The 13,391-nt window shown below is 40.7% G+C and overlaps 1 long non-coding RNA gene and 1 other non-coding gene across 2 annotated transcripts in view; both read right to left on the reverse strand.

Annotated features, from left to right (window-relative positions):
* The window catches only part of LOC132537030 (uncharacterized), a 221,398-nt gene that overhangs the window by 73,361 nt on the left and 134,646 nt on the right, over window positions 1-13,391 (reverse strand). The gene's annotated exons all lie outside the window — the stretch shown is intronic.
* On the reverse strand, window positions 9,755-9,887 carry LOC132537390 (small nucleolar RNA SNORA55). The gene has a single exon (XR_009548827.1). It is a non-coding gene; the product is annotated as a small nucleolar RNA SNORA55 (small nucleolar RNA).

Below are 13,391 nucleotides of genomic sequence, written 5' to 3' on the forward strand. Positions count from 1 at the left end.
AATACTCTAAATTGTCAAGAACAACAAAGATGATTTTTAAAACAGCCAGTGAAAAGCAATTCACATACAAAGGAACTCCGTAAGAATAGGGATGAATTTCTCAACAGAAACTCTGCAGACCCAGATATTGAAATATTCATTGACTATAAGGAAAAACACATCAGTCAAGAATAGTATATATGACAAAGCTGTCCTGCATAAATGGATAGGAAAAAAACTTTTGTGAATGATCAAAAGCTGTGTGAGTTCATCACCACTATGTGCATCTTATAAGAAATACTCAAGGGTATTTCTCAAACAGAAATGAAAGATGCTAGTTCTCATCACATTATAAATGGATGAATGTTTGGATAAAATTAACGAGCCACAGTCAGGTTCTCTAACATTGTAATGGTAGTGCCTAACACAGTTATAGCTGTAGTTTAAAAGTTAAAAAAAAACAATCTATTCAAAATAATAATTGGGTAGGAGAGATAGCATAGTGGTTATTCAAAAGACTTTGGTGCCTTAGGCTCCAAAGTCTCAGGTTCAATCCCCCCTGACAGCACTGTAAGCCATAGTTGAGCAGTGCCCTTCTCTCCTCCCTCTGTCTCACTAAAATGAAGAGTAAATAAATATTAAAGTAAATAATATCTTAAATGATAGAATAGAAAAAGAAACTCTAACTCATTAAAAATTCCCTTCCAACTCTAATACTAGAAAATCACTCTAAGAGAATCAGATTTTTTTGGGGGAAAAATGTCCATGCTATTTACATTAACAATGGAAATAATGGCACTTGTTTACTTTTATGGAAAAAAATGTAACTGGAGGGAGGAAACATATTTTTAACAACATGTGAAGCAGCATCTCATTATTCAATTATGATGATATCTTTAGAAATCAGAAGGCTCTTTAGCAGGCTGGAAGATAAGGTATTTCCCATAAAAACAAAAAAATAAAAATAGATATTAAAACAAGATTTCTTTTTTTTTTAATATTTTTTTTTGTTGCCATTGTTTTATTCTTGTAGTTACTGATGTCGTCGTTGTTGGATAGGACACAGAGAGAAATGGAGAGAGATGGGGAAGACAGAGAGGGGGAGGGAAAGACAGACACCTGCAGACCTGCTTCACCGCCTGTGAAGGGACTCCCCTGCAGGTGGGGAGCCAGGGGCTCAAACATGCCAACATCCTTGCACTTTGTGCCACCTGCGCTTAACCTGCTGTGCTACCGCCCGACTCCCAACAGGATTTCTTCTTCTTTTTTTTTTTTAATATTTATTTATTCCCTTTTGTTGCCCTTGTTGTTTTACTGTTGTAGTTATTCTTATTGTCATCATTGTTGGATAGGACAGAGAGAAATGAAGAGAGGAGAGGAAGATGGGGTGGGGGGAGAAAGATAGACACCTGCAGACCTGCTTCACCGCCTGTGAAGCGACTCCCCTGCAGATGGGGAGCTGGGGGCTTGAACTGAGATCCTTTCTCCAGCCATTGTGCTTTGCGCCACCTGCGCTTAATCCACTGTGCTACCACCGGACTCCCCCACCAGGATTTCTTTAGTCATCTAGACACCAATTAGTGGTACATGGCTGAGTTTCCGGATTGTAACTAGCTCTTACCTAGACTTTATAATATTTTGAGAAAAGGGGGAACTTTTACTTCCCTTTGTAATTGGCTACCCTGGTGGAAAACAGTGCCCCAGATAAAAGTTCGGTATGAACTACCTGAAAGGGAAGGGAGAAAGCAAGGGCAGCCTCAAGCCTACAAGAAGTTCTGAACTAGGGTCTCTAGTCACACTTAGTTTTACCCAAGTTTAGAGGTCAAGGCTGGGTCCAAAAGTATTCCCAGTTTAAATATAATATTTTTGAGCTGAGGAAAGAGCTCACAAGATCCCTAAGACCAAAGGTTCAGTCCTCAGCACCTTTTGCTGAGAGCACCAGAGTCCAGCACAACTCGGATCCTCTTCCTTTCTCTCTTTTTCTTTTCATTCTCTCTCATAATACAATGAATACATATTTGGGGTAGGCAAAATAGTTTTTTTTTTCTCAAAGAAAAGAAAATAATCCTCTCTAAAAAAGGGGGGGCAGGCGGTGGCGCACCTGGTTAAGCGCTCGCATCACAGTGCACAAGGACCCAGGTTCAAGCCCTTGGGTGTGTGTGTGTGTGTGTGTGTGTGTGTGTGTGTGTGTGTGTGTGTGTGTGTGTGTGGCTGAACTAAATTAATGTTGGGTGCTGAGGTAGATAGCATAATGGTTATGCGAAGAGACTCTCATGCCTGAGGCTCCAAAGCCCTAGGTTCAATCCCCCGCACCACCATAAACCAGAACCGATCAGTGTTTGGTAAAAATAATCAAATAAAAGAATTGGCTATATTAAACATAGTAATGTAATGTAATGTAATGTGGTGGTGAATCCTGTATTGAATTAAAATACTAGGCCAACAATGTCATTTGTGTCAGTGCATACTTAAAAGATTAGAGAATTCTATGATTCAGGTCAGGGAGATAGCTCAACCTATTAGAGCACCAGTCTATATGCTTGAGATCCCAGAGGTTACAGGTTTGATCCCCGGCACCACCTTATGAGCTGAGCAGTACTCTTGTCCCCTCACACCACATTCTCTCGTCTCATAATAAACAAACCTTTAGAAAAAGAATTGTAAGTTTCTTACATTTTTCTAGGATTAGATATTAGAACTATATGAACCATAAATGTATATCATAAATCAAAAGGTTAAGCATGAAAAGATTTAAATGATGTATATATAATGTTTACACTAATTGAAGAGTAAAAGGAATGACAAATAATAATCCATTAAAACAGATGAAGCAAGAAAGGAGAGAAAAAGAAACATAGACCGCATAAGGCAGACACGATATATCAGCAATAAAAATAATGGAGTAAAAGTTCCAAGAAAAAGACAAACAGGCACTGAATTTCTTTGATCAACTATATATTACTGACAAGCATTGCATCTAAAAGTAAGGATATGGGAGAGCTGAAAATAAAAGGGAAGGAAAAGATATACCCTGAAAATACTAACTAAAACAAAGCATTAAGACTATGTTAATATTAGTGCATCAAAGAATACATTGAGATAGAAAGCATTGCCAGGGATAAATATGAAAATTCACAATGGTTATAGTGAATAGTGGGGTAGAGGAAGCAATTAGTTCAATTAATGGGTAGAGGAAACAATTCCAATTTTGCACAAAACTAATAACAGATTTTGAATATCTAGAACAAAATTTGAAGGGGAAATAGACTAATTGACAATCATGGTGTGTTTTAACATACTTCTCAGTATCAGAATAAGCAGACAAAAATAGCAAGGGGACTGTATAGATTTTAACAAAGTAGTCGCAAATTGAAATTAATGAGTGAGTATATAACATTAAATTCAACAACTAACCACATTTAAAACAAGTTTCTTTTTCTTTCTTTTTTAACCATAGCACTGCACTGCTCAACTCTGGCTTATGGTGGTGCAGGGAATTGAACCTGAGACTTTGGAGCCTCAGGCATGAGATTCTCCTTGCATAACAATTATTCTATCTACCCCTGCCCTAAAGCAAGTTTCAAATGAAACCATTTGATTTCTGAAATTAGAGAGGATTTTTCTGATCATAGCCAATCAGGCAAAAAAAAAAAAAAAAAAACATAAGGCAAGTAGAAAATTCTGAATTCAAGAGTTACAGGGAAAAAAAAAAAGAGTGGAAATAGGTGGGAACGAAATTCATAAATGAAAATGCTACATACCAATTTGAGATTAACCTAAACCTTTGCCCCCTTAAATGTCAACCAAAAGAGAGTAGAAAAAAAGAAGGCTGACAAAAAAAACTGACCTGAACAGTGTGCTGCTTTACCAAGCATGCAACCCAGGTTCAAGCCTAGTCCCCACTGCACTGAAGGAAGCATTGGTGCTGTGGTTCTTTCCCTCTCCTCTCTTGGTATGTTAAGTATCAGAAGAAGTTGGCTTGGAGCAATAAATTTCTAGTGGTGACCAAAGAGGGGGTGTTTAGAATTAATGAAATCTTTCCTCATTTCTCTTTGATCCATTTTTGCATATTTACTTCAGATTCATCTTCTCACACCTTGCTATTTGGATACAATATTGAGCCTTCATTTGAGTATTTATTTTGTTTGTGTTTTGATGAGCTGGGCTCTTCCACACACCCAATTTCACCACTCCAAGCTGCTTTTGCATTCAGAATAAGGCGGAGACAGAATTAGAGATACCAAAGCACATGCTTTAGCAAGTGCCATAGACTCTGTGCTGCCAGGGCTCAAATCTGGGCATGGCAAACCTGTGTGTATGGAAAGGCACATGTCCTACTCTGTGAGCTACATCTCTGGCCCAAGTGCTTGTCTGAAATGTAGACTCTCAATCAGCTCCCACTGAATCGCCAATAAAGGAATCTCAGAACCTCCAACGATAATTATCGCTTTCTCTGCTTCCTACAATTCCATTGTTGTGCTTCATGTAGTTGGAAGCGTTTTTCTTGGGTGCACAGACATTTGGGATAATGTTTTTTTTTTCCTTTGATGACATCTTTATCATTATGAAGTAATAAGCCCTGTTATTATTTTTCTCTGAAATCTATTTTGTCTATTAATAAAGTCACCCCAGTTATCTTCCAACAAGCATTAGTATGGTATATCTTTTTTAATCCTTTTACTTTTAACATATTTGTGTCTTTAGACTTAAAGCATGTTTCCCATAAATTAGAAAGCTGGGTCTTCTTTTGACTTTTTGTTGTTAATTTACACTGAGACTCTCAGCCTTCTCACTGAAATATTTAGACCACTTACATTTAATATGATTATTCATATAGTTAAATTTAAGTCTATCATCTTGAAGTTTATTTTCCATTTGTTCTTTCTATTCTTTCCTCTTTCCATCATTGAAACAGTGCTGCAGGAGTCTCTCTTTCTCTATCCCTATTTCCCCCATTCCCTTTCAATTTTTCTCTCTCCTATCACATAAAATGAAAGGGGAAAGAAACAGGAGGAGGAGAAAATGGCTGCCAGGAGCTGTGAATTCCATGCAGGGACCCAGCCCCAGCAATAATCCTGGTGTCAAAAATTTAAAAAAAATCAAACTTCAAGTTCATTTTATTTAACAGAAGTTCTCAAGGTGAAGGGGAGGTTCATCTGTGTTTCCACCCATGAATTTATCCCTTTCTGAGTTCCTCTCTTGGTTTTTAAGTGTTTCTCCCTTTCTTGCCTGACAGTTGATTCACTTACTAACTTAAAATAATTTTCATCTGGTATTTCTAGTTGTCTCCAAGCACAGGTTGGTCAGAGTACCTTACCCACTGTGCTACCAATACAGACATCTTCTAGCGTGATGTTGCGGAAACACCAGGCTCACCATTTCACCTTTCTCTTGAAACATGTTTGTGACTCCTCCCATCCTCTCCCAACCCTACCACACCCCCTTACCCCCGCCCCACTTTCACAATCATGTAGAAAAACCAAGGACTTTTTGTTGCTCGCCTCACTAGCTTGGCTGCCTGCACAGCACTTTCACATCTTGCATGCTCTGTGTGTCCTTTCCTCTTTCCCAATGTTAAGGCTCAGTTGACGGACTGCTCGTCCAAGGAAACCGCCCATGACTCAGTCTGAGTTCACGTTCACTCTCTTTATCTGTCAGTGTCACTAGAGAGCTGATTCTCACTGCACCCTGTTTGCTACATCAGTCCCACAGAAGTCACACAACCCAGTTCCCAGACTAGTGCTAGTTTGTTGGTGTGTTTGTTTGTTTTACAGAGCTGGGGCCTTAAGCATGTGTGTTATCACTGCTCCCAGACCTCCATTCTCGTTCAAATAGAGAGACTAAGAAAGAAACAGAAAGAGTGAGATACAGAAGAGACACTGTAGCATCAAAGATTCCACTGGTACCATAGCACCTCCCATGTGATGCTGGGGCTTGAACCTGGGCAGCATACATGTCAAGGCAGAAGTCCTTCTGGACAAGTTATCTCTCCCTCTTGCCCAGCCTACACAATCAATTTTTCTTAAATGAATAAGCAAACATTATTATGGTTCAGAGGTTACTGAGTGCTAGACTGAAGTAAAATGATTTTTATAAAGAGTATGAAATGGAGGGGGTTAGGGGGTGCCACACCTAGATTGAGCATACACACTGCAATGCACAAGGACCTGGGTTCAAGCCCTCAGTTCCCCACCTGCAGGGAGAGGGTAGGGTGGGGGAAGGGGAGCTTCATGGGTGGTGAGGCACTGCTGCAGGTGTCTCTGTCTCCTCTATCTTTCTTCCTCTAGCATAAAAATATACAAATAAATAATTAAACTAGAAAATAAATAAAATCTTTGAAGAAAGAATAAGAGATTTGGTCTCACTCACAGGTGTTAAGACAACGAAAAAATAAAGGGTGAAACTTCAGCAGAAGCATTTTCATTATTCATAGTGACCATAAAGACATGTCCTAGGAAGGCTCAGTGGTGGTGGTACATCTGGTTGAGTGCACATCTTACAATGTGCAAGGACGCAGGTTCAAGCCCCCAGTCTCCACCTACAGGGGGAAAGCTTTGCATGTGGTGAAGCAGGGCTGCAGATATCAATCTGCCTCTCTTACTTTTTTTTTGTTGTTGTTGTTGTTATTGATGCTGTCGTTGTTAGTTAGGACAGAGAGAAATGGAGAGAGGAGGGGGAGACAGAGAGGGGGAGAGAAAGAGAGACACCTGCAGACCTGCTTCGCCGCCTGTGAAGCGACTCCCCTGCAGGTGGGGAGCCTGGGACTCAAACCGGGATACTTGTGGTCCTTGCGCTTCGCGCCACATCCACTTAATTTGCTGCGCTACCGCCCGACTCCCCCTCTCTTCCTTTCTTTTTTTTTTAAATATTTATTTATTTATTTATTTATTTATTTATTGTTTTAGCTATTATTGATGTCATCGTTGCTGGATAGGACAGAGAGAAATGGAGAGAGGGGGGGAAGACAGAGAGGGGGAGAGAAAGATAGACACCTGCAGACCTGCTTCACTGCCTGTGAGGCGACTCCCCTGCAGGTGGGGAGGCTGGGGGCTCCAACCGGGATCCTTGTTTGGGTCTTTGAGCTTTGTGCCACATGCGCTTAACCTGCTGCTACCGCCTGACTCCCTCCCTCTCTTCCTATCTCCCCCTTCCCTCTTGATTTCTGACTGTCTCTATCCAATAAATAAACAAATAAAGATAATAATTTAAAAAATTAAAGAAATGTCCTTACTTCTCCTCCTCTTTACAGAAATGCCAACTGCAGTTTCCTATTACCTCCCTCCCTCCCTGCCAACTGCATGTTCATCCTCCACAAGAACCCCGAAAAGCCCAATTTGAAAAATAATCCCAAGAAGCACAAAATTGCAACTGGGACATGCGATATATGCAAAGCTATTAATTTTCACTTTTATTGTTCCAGCTGTTATACTGCTAATTGATACAACCTATTTATTCATAAATAAATATTCATAGCAAAAATATGGATATACAAGCCCGATGTAATTGTCTAAAGTTTTAAATCTCTTCAACCTTAGAAAATCCTCAGATGCAATTATTATTATTCAGTGACTAGGGCAGAAACTTTTGTAACTTACAGTACATCCTGCAGTTTGGTCAAGACAAAGGTTTTTGATTTGGCAATCTGTAGCATTTTGTTCTATTTAGTTGAAGAGTTAAAATTTAAGGGTACAGGTTACCTATTTTCTAGCTCCTGATATGCCTCCACCCTCAAAAAAATAAAGTCCTATACATTTGATGACTTTTAACATTTTTTCTCACTCTCGTGCTTTTTTTTTTTTTTTTTTTTCTTTTCTTTCTTCAGGACTTCATTGGTCTGGGCTAATTTTTCTTCTTAGACAAAATGAGACAGCCACCCAGGAGGTGGCAGAATGGATAAGCTGTTGAACTCTCAAGCATGAGGTTTGAGTTCAGTCCTCAGAATCACATGTACTAGAGTGATGCTCTGATTCCTTTTCTCTGTCTCTCTCCCCATCTCATTATAATTTTTAAAAAGTCTTTACAAAAAGAAAGAAGCGGGGGAGGTGGGGGGAGAAAGCACAGCAACAAAGCTTCTTCCATGTGGTGGGAAGCAGGTTCAAACCTGCAAAGTGAGCTATTTTGCTGGCCCAATGTTTTCTTAAATATGGCTGTTTAAAATAATTCCTGTACTGTTACTAGAAGCCAATGGCAAATAAAGCAATGTCAGCATCCAAGAGATGTACTTAATTATGATGGTGCTATGAGAGCTCAATGATGTTTAATCGCAACTACCCATTCTGCACTTCAATCTCCTCAAGACAGCTGCTGGTTCCAACCCTGCCCCCTGTGGCAGCCATCTTTAAGTGGAGACTGCTTTAAAACAGATTTCTGCATTACAAGTGGCTGCCCACATGCAGCCAGCACCTCACACTACACAAGGCTTCTCAGAGGACACATGATTCACTAAAGCATCCTAAGACATACAGTAAGATGGGGCACCCTGCCCCCCCTGGGAATGTCCAGGGGTTGAGCTGTTACTATAGGGCCTGTAGCAATAAAAACTCTCCTACATCCGTATTCTCCTTGGAATATGAATACAAGTCCAGTTTCTTCTCTTGCCTATCTAGAAAAAGTTCCCCCACACACAAGAGTTAAAAATTTAAATATACTAAAGGGTAGTTATAAGAGTTACTTCCTGATAGGTGGTTTGAAACCAAGTTCTACCCCATATATGAAATAGTTTAATTAAATGTATTTTCTGTGTACTCTATACACTAATTTGAATATGCAGGGATTAATATAATGCAGAAGTTCATAAAGCTATATTTTTTGATGTTCATTAATAAATACATGCTACAGAAAATATTAAAAAATTAAATATAAATGGGAATATCTTATGAGCGAGCAATGCCACTCCTAGGCATATATATTTTAATTAATTAACTAATTTTTTTATATCAGAGCACTGCTCAGCCCTGGCATATGATGGTGTGGGGGCTTGAACCTGGGACTTTGGAGCCTCAGGCATGAGAGTCTGTTTGCTTAACCATTGTGCTATCTACCCTCCACCCAATTAATTAATTTTTTACCAGAGCACTGCTCAGCTCTGGTTTATGATGGTGTGGGGGATTGAATCTGGGACTTTGGAGTCTCAGGCATGAGAGTCTCTTTGCATAACTATTATGCTAGCTACCCCCTGCACAGCATAGATCCAAAGAATATGAAATCACTAATTTGAAGGGCCACATGCAGCCCCATGTTCATTCTATATTACTCACCACAGCCAAAGAGTAAGAACAACTTCAATGCCCATTGATAGATGACTGGCAAAAGAAAGTATGGGATATAATTTCGATGGCATACTACTCTGCAATTCAAAAAGATGGTGTTGTGTTCTTCAGAATAAAATGGATGGAATCTGAGGTGATTACACTTGATAATGGAAGTAAAGAAGTGAAAGACAATGACTGGTAGTTTTGCTCATAGATGGAATACAGAGAATTCAAACACATGAGCTTACAACAAAAAAAAATTTTTTTTCTTTTTAAGTAGCCAAGCTGCAAATTGTCTCGAAGACCATGTGAAAACTATGATAACTTTGGTGGTTGGTGTGAAATTATACTATTATCTTCTTAAATCTTGTAAACCTTTTTTTTTTTTTTTTTTTTTAAACCAGAGCATTGCTCAGCTCTGGCTTATAGAGCTGGTGTAGTGGACTGAATCTGGGACTTTGGAATGAGAGTCTCTTTGCATAACCATTATGCTACGTATCCCCACCCCTAGCCTTTTTTTTTTTTTTTTTTGATGTGGTAGTGAGGAGTCCCAAGACAAAAGGCAAACCACCTGTCTGTATTTCCTCTGTTCTTACTGTAGCAACATCTGTCCTCACACCTGCATGAGGCAGTGAGGAACAGGAAAGGTTCAGGTGCAGTCTTGTAAACCATTATTAAATCACTAATTAAAAATTAGTTTTTAGGGAGCTGAGTGATAGCGCAGCAGTTTAAGTGCACATGGCGCAAAGTGTAAGGACAGGCATAAGGATCCCAGTTCGAGCCCCCAGTTCCCCACCTGCAAGGGAGTAGCTTCATAAGAGGTGAAGCAGGTCTGCAGGTGTCTGTCTTTCTCTCCTCCTCTGTTTTCCCTCCTCTATGAATTTCTGTCTGTCCTATCCAACAACAACAGCTATGACAACAATAACAGTAACAACTACAACAAGGGCAACAAAATGGAAAAAATGGCCTCCAGGAGCAGTGGATTCATAGTGCAGGCATGGAGCCCCAGAAATAACCCTGGAGGCAAAATAAGATAAAATAAAAATTAAATTTAATTGAATTAAAGTAAATAGAAATTAGTTTTTACAAAAGATATCCATCAGAAAACCTATGCAACTTCTTTATTTGGTTCTCATGAGGAGGGCGCTCCCTAAAACTCCTGGCATCTTGTCTACCCTTATATTACTGACCTCAGCTGGAAAGGGGGTACCTGAATGGTGGGTGGTAAGCTTGGTCCATATTTCATATCTGGATGGAGTTGATCTATTTAAATTGATGAGTAGGACTATGCTTCTTGCTCTGAGCCACTTCCAGGCAGGGGTGCAGGTGAAGGAAGCCCAGTCTGTCAACCTAAGCATGACCTTGGGATGGAGAGTTGGTAGATTTCAGCTGTCTGCAGGGAAATCAGGGAAGCTACTTGGTGAGGATGTCTGACCATCTTTTGAAGATATCAGAGCATGTTGGTATGCTTTTAAAAACCCCTTCTGTTTCATTTGGTTTAAATCCCCTCTGCTTAACACTATTCTATTTACATAACCACTTCACTCTATTTACATAACCGCTGTTAACAAGCACCACCCTCCCTCCAGGGCATTGGTGGTTCAGTGATAGAAGTCTTGCCTGCTCCGCCCCCTCTCCTTGTCATACCCTGATTTTCACCAGTCACTTTTCTCTCCACCCTCTCTGCGTCGCATCCTGTTCCCACCCTACTGGGCTAGTATATTTATAAGGACAAGATTGTAGTTTTTAGTTTAGCTTAGCTCGGCTTAGATTGCGCTGCATCCTGCATGAATAAAGAGATACTGCGTACAGCTCAACCATGAGTCCCTGGTCGTCTGTCTCCCGTCAATGTAGCTCAGCCCGACATAAACAACAAGAGCACAGACAATATTTTTTTCTTTTCTTTTAATTTTTCATTTCATTTTATTTTGCCTCAGGGCTATGGCTGGAGCTTGGTGCCTGCACTACAAGCTCCTAGTGGCCATCTCTTTGTTTTCCTCCACTGTTGTTACTGCTGTCGGATAGGACACAGAGAAATCAAAAGAGAAGGGGAAGACAGAGAGGGGGAGAGAAAGACAGGCACCTGCAGAACTGCTTCACCACCTGTGAAGTGACCACCCTGCAGGTGGGGAGCCCAGGGCTCAAACCAGGATCCTTGCTCCAGTCCTTGCGTTTGGCACCAAGTGCGCTTAACCCTAACCTGGTGCGCTACCGCCTAGCCGCCGCACAGAGAATATTTAACCTCCAGCCTTCTGATTCTTACTTCTCTTCTAGGCTGGTACTGAATCTGACAAATGCTCTTTTATCAACAATTCAGACCCTTGTGAGAAGGAACACAATACTAGAAAGGGAACAGTTCACCTAATGACCCTGAAATAGTTTGTACCATTACAGCTGAAGAGAATCAAGTATCACTTTTGGACTTTTATTTTATTTTTAAAGCTATTTATTTATTTAGTACAGATAGAAACTGAGAGGGGAAGGTGGAGATAGAGAGGGAGAGAGGAGGAAAGACACCTGCAACACTACTTCACCACTCATGAAACTTTTCCACTGCAGGTAGGGAACAGGGATTGAACCTGGGTCCATGTGCATGGTAACATAAAGTGTCCCACCACCCTGTCCCCATTTTAGGAATTTTATTCATTGATTTTCTTCTCTGTGATGGAATTACTCCCCCCCAGAACTTTAACATTAATTTCTTAATAGTTTGTTGTTGTTGTTGTTTGTCTGTTTTGTTTTGTTTTGTTTGCAGAGCCAGGAGCCCCACATCTCAGACATGCACAATTTCACCACTCCCAGCAGTTTTTTAATTCAGAGGTAGAGATAGGGATAGGGACAGATGGGGCTGGGTAGTGGTGCACCTGGCTGAGTGCTTATATTACCATGTACAAGGACCCAGGTTCAAGCCCCCAGTTCCCACCTGCAGGGAAGAAACTTAACAAGTGATGAAGAAGGGCTGCAGGTATTTCTCTGTCTCTCTACCATTCTATCTACCCTGCTCCTCTCAATTTCTCTGTCCTATCAAATTGAAAAGAAAATGACTAAAAAGAGAGTGAGGCTGCACCATCACTTCTATGTAGTATCAGGATTCAAACCCGGGTCACACACATGGCACAGCAGGCATGCTACCCAGGGAGAGCTCTTTCTTCAGCCCTTAGTGCTCTTTATCTTTGCTCTGTCTAGAGCACAAGATCATAATCCATGTGAAGCCCCAGCATTGTACTGCATTCAGGGTTTTTAGCTTTCTGCAATCAAACTGCAGTGGCATTGCTGAGGGCAGAAAATACAGGAAGTCACCATGCCAGAACACATGTTCCCCAGGATCACAGGTGTGCCTGGGAGAAGGAGACTGATGCACAGGAAATGGGAGCTGTGGCAGGTGTGGCTTGGAAAGGTGAAGGCAGGGGTTGGGTGTTATAAGCTAGACCTGTGGCTGTGGCTGCTCTCTCTGCCTAGTGAGCCCTCTGAAGATGTGAATACAGGGGCTCCTCTCTCTCTCTCTCTTTTATTGGATAGAGATAGCCAGAAAGAGGGAAGGGGGATGTAGAGAGGGAGAGAGACAGACACCTGCAGCACTGCTTCACCACTTGCAAAGCTTTCTTTCCCCCTGCAGGTGGGGACTGGGGGCTTGAACGTGGGTCCTTGTGCATTGTAATATGTGTGTTCAACCAGGTGTGCCACCACCCAGTCCTTCTTTCTTTCTCTCTCTCTCTCTCTCAGAGTAACATGTGAATGTTCTCAATTTTCTTAAATAAAGTTTAAAGTTCCTTAAAATCATGCTCTCTCCTCAGTTCTTTGTTGAGATTATGCATGGCCAACTTTTAAATGTTTGGGGGAACAAACTCAGCCCGTACATTTCCCCCAATACAGAATAGCCAACAGATGCTATAAGGATTGCAATTTTATCACATCTAATCACTTCTGGTTTTTTGTTTGTTTGTTTGATTGATTGATTGTTTTGCTTTGTTTTCCATACTACTGGGACCCAGCTGAACCTGTTTCTGTCATCTGATTCTTGGGTTCCTGTTAGCTATTAATGTAACCCCTCCATTTTAAGAACTATTATCCCCCTCCCCATTGCAATGTTTCTGGGGCCAAGCTGTCAAAAGAAACTTGCCAGTGCTTTCTTTTTTTAATTTTTATTTATTTATTTTTCTA

The sequence above is a fragment of the Erinaceus europaeus genome, chromosome 2, assembly GCF_950295315.1.
Source record: "Erinaceus europaeus chromosome 2, mEriEur2.1, whole genome shotgun sequence".
In the NCBI taxonomy this organism is placed as follows: Eukaryota; Metazoa; Chordata; class Mammalia; order Eulipotyphla; family Erinaceidae; genus Erinaceus; species Erinaceus europaeus.